We start from the raw sequence: 8,676 nt of genomic DNA, 5'->3' as shown, positions 1-8,676 counted from the left end.
ACCAGGCTGGTCTCGAACTCACACAGATCCGCCTGCCTCTGCCTCCCGAGTGCTGGGATTAAAGGCATGCGCCACCACTGCCCGGCAAGAACTTTTGTCCACTGAGACATCCCCCCGTGTTTTCTTGAGACAAGGTTTCCCAAGGGCCTAGTACACACCAATTAGATTTGACTGGCTGGCTGCCAAGTCCCAGGGATCCTCCTGCCTCTGCTTTCCCAGTGCTAGGATTACAAGTGCATGCCTCCATACCTGACTTTTTCACAGGGGTGTCTGGGGATAAAGCTGAGGTCCTAATGCTTGTCTAAGCTTGCCCACCAAGCTCTCTCCCCAGGCCCTTCTACTGGGGAGTCAGTTGTTCATGATGGTGTTGCCACGGTAGCTGATAACTCTGCACCGAGTGCTTGAACTCCCGCCAGTCCGGGTGAACTGGGGCTGCAGGAGAGGTGCAGTGGTCAGGGGAAGGAAAGGGGTGGTGGTGGTGGTGGTGGTGGTGGTGGTGGTGGTGGTGGTGGTGGTGTTATCGGTAGGTGCTGAGCAGGCCTCCAGCAATTGTTCTTTAGCAGGGGATAACAGGATTCTGCCAGTCCCTTGTTACATCCCGCGGTGTACCAGTGTATGAGCTCAAAAGAAACAAACAGGAAGATTGCCTCTCGTGGGTCCCTGGCAGTTATAACACTCCTCCTCACTTGGCTCACACAAGCATTTAACCAGTAGGGGGTACCTATTATGTGCCTGAATCAGGGGTGAATCAGAGATACTAGAATTGCCAGCAGCCACTATTTTGGCATTAGGTGGCCTCAGAAACATTGCTTCCTTAATTTCCAGCTGAAGAATTAACATTGTGAGCCCCGGAGGGAGGCCTGGAAAGAGTCCTCTCTGCTTTGGGAAGCCTGGAGGGAGACACTTTCACTAATGACCAGGTGGCAGTGCCACCGTGGCCCTGTGTGTCCTCTAGGCTTCAATGACACCAGACTGGTGGGTCTGAGTATGATGGCAGGGAACCTTCTTGGCAAGGGCTCCGAGGGCTTTCATGGTAATTGAAGTCATTAAGGCTGTAGCCGTGGCGGGGGTGACGCGAGAGCCTGGGTGGCAGCCCCTTATAGCTGTCCCCGGGCACCATGGCTGAGCCTTCCAATCCTCCCAGAGTTATTGCCGTCTCTGGGAACCTCTGGAGTAGCCTTGTTTGAGTGCCTAGGCGGTCAAGTCTTGGGGTTCCTGGGGGAGTCACTGTCTCTGTCCACTCCGTGAAGCAACGTACTCCTTAGATGCTAGGAGACCAAGCTGCCCAGTTACCTGACCTATCTTGCAGCTGCTGTCCTCCAAACCCTTAAGAGGCCATGAAAACTACAGAACAGTGTCCTGTGTGGCAGAGTTCCTTTGCAAACCATGGTTTGAATTAGAGAAGGAGTAAGGGTCATGGGTGCTACAGCTCGGTGCTCCCAGCCTCCTTCCTGCTTTCCCTAAACCAGCCCCCAAATCTTGATTGGTTCCCTGGGAAGGCTTTTTGACTCCTCATGTGGATAGGCCGCTGCTGCTGGGCGGTCCTCCGTTCCTTCAAACAAGCCAGAGACCTGCAAATGTGTTGCTGTGGGCCTTTGATGAGCACACCACCACCCAGCCATTCAGTGATGATGTCAGTCAACCGATAATTACTGAGCATTTGGTATGAGACAGTTCCTGGGCTGTGTATCAAATGCTCTGGGAACTGTCAAAGATAAGACTTTTTACCTCATAGAAGTTATGGGCTAGAGGGAAATCAAGACTGTATAAATAATTCATGATTAAGAACAGTGTTCTGTGTAGCAGTATAATACATAAAGAGGGGAAGAAGTGAACTTAGAGTAGGCAGATGAGGGGCACATGGGGGTGATATTGGAGACAAGCATTTGGGGGAGAGGGGATAGCGTGTGGGGAGGTGGAAAGACTCAGGTGTGTGTTGGGAACTGGGGGGAGGGTCATATGGCCAGTGTGGGGGGAGTGGGCAGTGCTGAGAGCTGGAGAATGCTGGGGCCAGGTTGTGCAGGGCACAGGCTAAAAGAACTGGGCTCTAATCATACATAATGAGTAGCTATTAAAAGGTTAAAGGAACAGTGTGACTCGCTTTAATTTATGTTTACAAAAGAGTATTAAGTACTGAATGGAGATTTGATTTTCTTTTTTTTTTTTTAAAGATCGGGTCATACATATCCCTAACTGGCCTAGAGCTCACTTACGTAGCTGAGGCTGACCCCAAGCTCCTGATCTTCCTGCCTCCAATTCCCGAACGCTGGAATTACAGGCGTGTGCCACCACGTCGTGCCTGGCAGTAGACGGAGAGTAAATCTGAGGGGACAAGATAGTAGAAACAGCGAACCAGGGTGATTCCCAGGCTGCAGGAGGGTGGTGGGTGATGTTTTGAACTCTGCTGGCTCTTACAGCAGGCTTCTCTCCAATGCATTTATAATTGGCTGAAGCTCATGCATGTGAACTCTTAAGCTCTGGATATTGATTTCGTATTCAGCAATCTTGCTGGGCCCTTATCAAGTCTCAGGTTATCTGATAATCGTGATGGATTTTCTATATAGTTAATTAGTTTCTTCAAGTGAAGATATTTTCTTTCAAATCTGTATTTTAAATGTTATTTTTTCTTTGCTGGATGGGATGATAAATGTCTTTAATCCCAGCACTTAGGAGGCAGAGGCAAGCAGATTCTACCTTTGTGAGTTCAAGGCCACCCTAACCTACATAGTGAGTTCCAGACCAGGCAGGGGTACATAGTAAGATGTTGCTTTAATTTTTTTTCTTATAATAATGTATCAAATTATACACCCTGTTGAGTGGTAGTAGATTTGCCCAATTCCTGACTTGTGTGTGTGTGTATGTCTGTGCGTGTGCGTGCATGTGTACACTCTCGCTACACAGTGTCTGTGTGGCAATCAGAGGACAGCTTCAAAGAGTTGGTTCTCTTCCTCCACGTTGTGAGTCCCAGAGATCAGATGTCAAGCTCAACAGGAAGCACCTTTTACCTGCTGGACCATCTCACTGGGCCTGAGATACACTTTATTTATTTTTATTTTATGTGTCTGGGTGTTTTGCCTGCTTGTGTGTATCTGCATACCACATGCATGTGGGACCCCCTAGAGCCCAGAAATCTGGGGCGTCGGATCTCTAGAGCTGTAGTTATAAATAGTTGTAGGCTTCCATGTGGGTGATGAGAATCGAACCTGGGTCCTCTGGAAGAGCAGCCAGACTCTTAATCACTGAGCCATCTCTTCAGACCCCAAGGTAGCGTTCTAAAGATGACATTTGTAACAATTTTTGATGGGTACCATTTTTTTCCCTTTAGGAATTCTCTTCTGTTCCTACTCTATTAATGGTTTTTTTTTGTTTTTTTTTTGTTTTTTTTTTTTTAAATGAAAACTTTTGGGCTGGAAAGATGGCTCAGATGTTAAGAACACTGGCAGTTTTTGCAGAGGACCCAAGTTCTATTCCCTGAACTTATGTGACAGTTGTCAACTGTCTATAGCTCCAGTTTCAATGCCCTCTTCTGACCCTGGGGGCCACCAGGCACATTCAAGTAAACCTCATAAACATGAAATAAGGTAAATAATTATTGAAAGAAGGAAAGAAAGTCATTTGGTGGTGGTGCACGCCTTTAATCCCATCACTCGGGAGGCAGAGGCAGGCCTGAGTTTGAGGCCAGTCTGGCCTACAGAGTGAGTTCCGGGACCGCCAAGGCTACACAGAAAATCCCTGTCTTGGGGGGGGGGGAAGTGGAGGGAGAAAACCCTCTATCCCTTTTTTTTTTTCTGGTGCTGGTACGCAAGCCTGAGGCCTTTGTACAAGCTAGGCAAGAGCTCTACTACTGTGTTACATCCTTATCTATATTTTTTAAAATATAATGTCTGAGTTGAATTTGATTGAATACTGGGAGTCTACTGAAATGATCTTAGACTTCCCTTCTCCATGTGGAATGTGATATAATGAATAAATTTTCCACGTTGGCCTAGTCTTTCAGACTTGGGGATAACCTCTGCTTGATTTTATTGTGTGCTTAGGTTATATTTGGCTTTAACGGGGCTTCAATAGTGTCATTACCAAGTGTATTTATTCACTAAAGAAAGCTATCCTTGACATAGGTAATATAGTGTCAGGACCCTAGGCGTCTTCTCATTTGTTGCTCTTCCACCTTTGTGTATTGCTTCATATACAAAAAATTTGGAGTTCAGAAATTATACTTTCTTAGCAGTTGGAAGGAGGGTGGGAGAAGAATGATGCTGTTTTCTTTTATAAGAGACTTCCTGAAAATTGTACCACTTTCACTGACATTGTTGTAACTGCATCACTTGGAGCCACCTAGCTGCAAGGGAGGCTGTGAAGTACGGTCTGTAACCCAGGAAACAGCTCATAATCAGGGCTTTTTTAAAAAAATCCACTATCCTAGCAGTGACTATGTTACCTTTGAAATGTAACAGACCTGAAATCCCTGCATAGTACTTTTTTGCTAAAGACCAAACCAAAAGTGAATATATGGAGCCTTAGTAGTATTTCTTCTTCCTTCCTTTCTTCCTTTTCTTTTCTTCTTTTTCCTTTCCCTTTTTTTTTTTTTGATACAAGGTTTCTTTGTGTAGTCCTGGCTGTCCTGGAACTCACTCTGTAGACCAGACTGGCCTCAAACTCAGAGATACCTGCCTGCATCTGCCTTCCTGAGTACTGGAATTAAAGCCTGCACCACCATGCCTGGTTGTCTTAGAAAGTGGTTTTAAAAATTAGTCTTGTTATATTATTTTTTAATATTGGCCCATAAGTTTTTTAGAGACGATCTCTTGTAGCCCAGGTTGGCCTAAACTCTGATCTTCTTGCCTCTATCTCTCAAGTGCTAGGATTACAGGTGTGTGCCACTATGCTTCTGCCATAATTTTGTTTCAGTTATTGTTCAGTTTAGATATTATGCTCATGCTAGACTTATTTTTTTTTAATTTTATTTTATGTGCGTTTGGCCTCCATGTATGTCTGTGTGAGGCTGTCAGAAGCCCTGGAACTGGAGTTACAGACAGGTGTAAGCTGCCATATAAGTGCTGGGAATTGTATTCGGGTCATCTGGAAGAGCAGCCAGTGCTTTTAACCACTGAGCCGTCTCTCCAGCCTTCATGCTAGACTTCTAACATGAGTTTGATAGCGTTCTCTGTGTGTGTTCTTAGGAACAGTTTTATAAAGCAGAATGATATTTTCCCCAAGAGTTAGCAAAGGTTGACTAGTCTAGTGCCTTTTGGGGAGTGGAGAAGTTTTAAAATTATCTTTAGTTTATTTATTGGTTATTAATCTATTCTGGCTTTATTTTTTCTTCTTGAGTCAGTATTTTTAAACCATTGTATAAAAACGGACAACTTACAAAGTGTGTGGCACAAAATATCCTTCCTCTTGCTGTGATAGCGTGGTAAATGTTCATTCTTCCTCTATGTGGTTTTATTCATTTATTTACTTTGCATTCCTAATACTATGTTGTCTTGGTCACTGTTATATTGCTGAGAAGAGACACCATGACCAAGGCAATTTATAAAGGAAGGCATTTAATTGTGGCCTTTCTTAGTTTCAGAGGAGGGTTAGTCTATGAGCATCACAGCAGGGAGCGTGGAGGCACACAGGCTAACCAGCCTGCCTGGTACTGGAGCAGTACTGAACCTTTGCATCTTGATCCAAAGACAGACAGGGGGGCAGGCGCATTGGAACCCATGGGGCTGGAGTTACAGATGTTTGTGAACTAACTGGCCCTTGGGTGTTGGGAATTGAATCTGGGTCCTCTGGACCCAGCTAATGCCCTTCAACACTGAGCCATATCTCTAGTCCAATTTCTTAGATTATTGAGACATTCTCCATCATGCATACATACATACATACATATAATAGATATATATGTGTGTGCGTGTGTGTGATGTATCTCATATGTGATTGACTATAAATTGTGACTCTCAGATGTTTATATTTTACTTTCTTCATATGTTTAATTCACAGTTCAGGCGGAGAGGTGCATAAAAGTACCTCACACAGGCTGAGCATGGTAGCAATGAGGAAGCAAGGCCACACGGATCTCTGTGAGTCAGAGGCCAGCTTGGTTTGCATAGCCAGACCTAGGCCATCCAGGGCTGTGATTCTGTCTCAAAAAGAAAGAAAGAAAAACAGATTCGTAGAAGTACTTCAGGAATTTGAAGCCAGCCTAGAAAACAGTGAGACCCTGTATTTAAAAAGGAAGGGTCATAAAGGCAGAGGCAGGTGGATTTCTGTGAGTTTGAGGTCAGCCTTGTCTTCATAACAAGTTCCAAGTCATCCAGGGCTTCACAGTGAGACATTGTCTCCACACAGAATTGATAGCACATTGCTTTATTTTTTTTTCTAGGAATACAGTTAGTCAATAGTTCCTCATACACATAAACAAGAGCCTTGGAAAGCTTTATTTCATGGAGCTTTTTAGGAGGGTGGCCACTCTAAGACACAGTTAGCCACAAACACACGGTGATCCTCCTGCCTCGGTCTCCCATCTGCTGGGATGAAAGGTGTGCTTACTCCGCCATGTTAATTCTCTCTTCCTAACCTGCCTGTGTGCTTCTGTAGTGTTTTGATTATACCTCTTCAAAGGACTGCGCTAGACCAGCCACTGTGTTCTTTGTGGCCCAATCGTGTAGATTTACAAACATGCATGAATGTGTGCAGTCTGCTCCTGCCCACTCCTTCCTCGGGTGCTCCATTACCTCCTCGCTGGGGTACCACTTGAGCTTCAGATCCCTTTGGAAATTAATATCTCAGCTTGAAGTTTCTGTGTTTCCCTGGTAGAACACACTGGAATCCCATATCCCTATACAAAACAGCTTTCATGTCCTGATTTCCCAGCATCCTCCTTCCGGGCTGCATTCCCAAATCACCAGCGTGAGATTTTTTTTTTTTTTTTAACAGTCTACATTTATAAACAAAGTTGACCTCTTTGGCTGTTGGCTTTATGTGGGAAACCTCCCTCCATCTCCCCCTGGTGCATAGGTTTGGGGTGTCTCCTCCCTTCCCCCCTTAGCGTTTCCTTCTAGCCTTCCGCATACATCAGGCCGATCCCCCTGTGGCTTTCTTGGCTTAGAAAGCCTCTCACTATTCAAGTTTTAAGACTGCGTTTTGTTTCTGGAACCCGGAGCCTCTCCTGTTTCCAAGCCTGGCATTGGAGCAGAAACACCTTTCTGATTTTATTTTCTCCAGCTCTTCTAGGTGTTTGGGTGGGGGCGGGCGCTTCCTACCTTCCTTCTTCAGTCATTTCCACGAGACCCATAGTAGCCAACACCAGGAGAAGAGGATCAAACGGAGACATGGCGGCGTGAAGGCAGACTGACAGGGAGCGTGGTGTGAGCCGCGAGGTCTTGGTGGTGAGCTCGTTAGGGGAGAGATGGTGAGGAACTGAGTCTCTGGAACAGGTGCTCACACTGGGAATTCAGAGGGAGTGACAGGTGGGGACAGTGCAGATCTGGCCCATCTCTCTGGCTAGCCGTCCTTGCTTGTCTGCCGAAGGCATCCTTTGTTATACACCTGCACAGCTCGTGCCAACCCTTCTGTCCCTGGCACTTTAATTCTGACCCACCACACGCCATGCCCCAACTGCTACCTAGCTGTGAGCCATGGAGCCCAGTAGCCGTGCTCAGCAAACTGTCAGGCCTCCCTCTACCCGCTGCCACCCACTTTTCTGGATTTCTCACCTTTCCTGCTTCCTAGTCTGTACTTTGCTGGGCAGCGCCAGTGAGATGGCCGCTTGCTATCAAATCTCACAACCTGAGTCCAATCCCTGGAAGCCACGATGGGAGGAGAAAGCCGACTCCTGCCAACTGTTCTGTGACCTCCATATTTGCACCACGGCACACACGCATATACTAAGTAAATAAATAAGCAAATAAATGTAAAAACACCACCACCCGTTGACATGCTCCCTGATGGCTTCTTGGGTGGAGTTGGGGTGTATTGCCTCTTCTTTCTGAAGCTTGTCTGTGGATGCCTCCTGTTACCCATCGTTGGGGGGGACTGACTCTGGTTCCATCTCCTCTGACCCTCTCCATTTGCTTACCGGGTTTCTGGATCCCTGTTATGCTTGTCAAATACTTTTTGGGTACCAGGCTACCAGGATGACCTGAATCAGATGAACCCCCCTCCCCTGCCCTTGGAAGCTTAGCCTCAGGGTCATTGAGACTGTCACAGAAACAAAGCTAGAAGTTCCTATTGCACTTGTGTTCTGACCCAGACCCCTAGACCACAGTCAGAGCACAGCATATGCAGAAAAGCCGTTCCCGAGACTTAGGGGGGGGCTAAAGAAAAGGTGATCGTGTTGCTGATGTTATTTTGAAATAGGGTCTCATATAGCTTAGGCTGACCTCAAAATTCTGTATCCCAGCCCTGGGGAGGCAGAGGCAGGTGGATCTCTTCTAATTCAAGTCTGGTGTATCATTGCACCTTGCTGATATTAACCACACTCACCCCCGTTGCACTCCCTTGTTCTTCCCCCAACGGTGCCTCTCCTCCTCCAAACTGTCCCCGTTCTGATTTAATATCATATTTGTCCATATGCATATATAACTATGTACACATGTATATTTAAATCACATTCCATATGTGAGAGAACTTGGAATATTTATCTTTTATCTCTGTTCCCTTGTCTTTTCCCCCTTTAAACCCCTT

At 46.1% G+C, this 8,676-nt stretch overlaps 1 protein-coding gene across 4 annotated transcripts in view; it reads left to right on the top strand.

The window, feature by feature from the left end:
- Window positions 1-8,676, top strand: part of Dlgap3 (DLG associated protein 3) — a 65,150-nt gene that overhangs the window by 44,361 nt on the left and 12,113 nt on the right. The window lies entirely within an intron of this gene.

Source organism: Microtus ochrogaster, chromosome 10, assembly GCF_000317375.1.
Source record: "Microtus ochrogaster isolate Prairie Vole_2 chromosome 10, MicOch1.0, whole genome shotgun sequence".
In the NCBI taxonomy this organism is placed as follows: domain Eukaryota; kingdom Metazoa; phylum Chordata; class Mammalia; order Rodentia; family Cricetidae; genus Microtus; species Microtus ochrogaster.
The sequence above is the reverse complement of the archived record's forward strand: the minus strand, read 5'-3'. Positions and strand labels throughout refer to the sequence as shown.